Raw genomic sequence first — 2682 nt, 5'->3', positions numbered from 1 at the left:
AAATTGAGTTTTCAAGTGAGTTTCATCCAATCTCGAAATTGATGTTATGAATTGAATTGTTTATGATTTCTTTTGGATATTATGAATAGATTTACATGTAATTTAACTCAATTATGATATATCTTGATGGTTTGTTCTAGTTTTTAGAAAATTACTCTTACCCCTAGGTTTTGATCTTGATATGAATTAGAGTGTATTGGTTCAATTGACTTGGTTATTAGTTGAATTACTACTGGCTGATATTTTTACACTAACAATGAATGAATTAGGGTGATTTGTATTCTTTCATGCTAGTTCTTGAGAAGATGATCTAGGTTATGAAGTATGTTATGAATTGACCAAAGTATCTTGTCTTAAGCTATGATCTAGTATTGAATTGTGATGTAGTGATTCTTCTAGCCTTGTTATCATGTTGGTTATTGACTTATGATGATGTATACCCAAATTGGGTTGAATTAAGGGTTTGTGTTAAGACCTTGATGATGAACTATGAAGGAGACTTGGTAAGTCTTATGATCCCTATCCTTTACTTCAAATTTTGGTTAATTGTGATTAAGTCATGATATTGTATTGAATTATGCCTTGTATTAGGATTGATAGGGTGGTATGATATTGAAATTAGATGTCTTGACTATGATTTATGAGATGTTGACTTAAGATGTAAATGTTATAAGGATGGTGAATGATTTACCAATGTGCCTTATCATGATATGAAAATGTTAATGTGCTAACCTCATCTATATAAATTGTAATGAGAGGACAATACTCATGCAATTCTTATTGAGCTATGATGATGATGATGTTATACAAGGATTAAAGCCTATGATCTACATTAAGTAATGATGATTAATAGACATCAAAGACATTTCAAAAGGGACTCTAGCTTAGCACCGAATGAACTAGAGTGAGGAGTGTCCCTTCCCACATAGGGAAGGTAGGATCACTAATGTACTCTTGAGATTAGAGACTACAATGCATGTAGCATAATGAGGGTCCCAACTATATCTTCTAGTTCTTGAACTATGTTTCCCCCATAGGAATATTAGCTTGTGGATCCACGTATTTGCTATGTTCATGTTTTGATACTACCTTGGCAAGTAGTCCGCCTTCTTTCGGTGTAGGGTTCCATGACATCAAATTCCACATTAGCTCATGTGGTCTATGTCGGTAAGGGCAAGATGTTCTCAAAAGGTAAAATGAATTAAAGGAATGAACTCTAACTAACGTGACCTAAGGGGTTTAGCTTAGTCTAGGTAGAGGTATGAGACTCTAACTAAACATTGCACTAGTTAGACTTGAAGGGAATCTTAAGAGAATGTTCTTATGTATGAAAATACTTATAATGTTATATGACATGTATATGATGAACTTGCACATTGTTGATACTATATGTTATTGGTGTCACTTATGAGTATGTATGGTCTATATTGTCAAAGTATAATGTTATGTACTCTTAAATGTTATGATATGTGAAGTATAATGTTAGTCATGATTATTGTTGTGTTACTTGATTGAGTAAGGTTATGGGGCTTTGCTTGGTCATTGCACTTGTTGACTTGATAGGGATTCATGGTTAATTGTCTTACTTTGGTTATGTTGAAATGTACTCTTATTCATGCTTGTTGCTATTTGATACACCGTGGTTTCACGGTATTATTAATACTTTTTCCTTAAGTTTAGTGTGTCCAAAAGCCTTTTTGTGCTAATTTTTATATAAGTTTCTCTTTGTTTTGCAGGAAATCTGTCCAAAGATGAATGCGGAGATTTTGAGCGAAGAAATGCAGAAGAGACCACCTACGGAGCTTATGACGGTCCGTCGTGCTTGTGACGGTTCGTAAGTGGCAGCGTAGTGCAGCTGCTGAAGGAAGATGGGGAAGTCTGACCAAGTGTGGGGTTACGAAGCTTGTGACGGTCCGTCGTGTCTATGACGGTCCGTCCTGTAGGTTCGTCATGAAGTTCAGAGAAGTCATCCCAGTACCCATATTCCAAGAGTTGAAGTGTTTTCGAACGAAGACCCTCGACGGACCGTTGTGCCTATGACGGTCCGTCATACTTGCCGTTGAGGATAATGAAGAGAGCAGCAGAAGAAATTGAATAAGTATGGGACGACGGAGTCCATGACGGTCCGTCGTGAATTACAGGGAGTCTCCCGACGATGCCTGAGATCCACAATCTCTTCACCAGGCATCGCCTGGAGTCGATAACACGTCCGTTGGGCCGTTACAGTGAAGAAATGGTCCAAGAGTTCTACGCATATCCTACGTAGCGACTCTCCGATCACAGATAGATAGGCGGGCTGCCCCCGCCAAACAGGCCCCACTGGAGCAGGTCCGAGTATGGGGCGTGCAGGTTGACATTTCCCTGCCTGCCATCCGCCGGTTTCTATACGGCGAGGGCGTTGATGCTACTCGGACCCCTCTCACTACCGAGTTTGACTACCGCTGGCAGATTGTTAAAGATGGCCAGTTCCTGCGCGAGCCATCGCTGAGAGAGTCCACCGTGGTTTCACTGTATTATTAATACTTTTTCCTTAAGTTTAGTGTGTCCAAAAGCCTTTTTGTGCTAATTTTTATATAAGTTTCTCTTTGTTTTGCAGGAAATCTGTCCAAAGATGAATGCGGAAATTTTGAGCGAAGAAATGCAGAAGAGACCACCTACGGAGCTTATGACGGTCCGTCGTGC

Source organism: Solanum pennellii, chromosome 8, assembly GCF_001406875.1.
Source record: "Solanum pennellii chromosome 8, SPENNV200".
Taxonomy (NCBI): Eukaryota; Viridiplantae; Streptophyta; class Magnoliopsida; order Solanales; family Solanaceae; genus Solanum; species Solanum pennellii.
Note: the sequence above shows the minus strand (reverse complement) of the source record.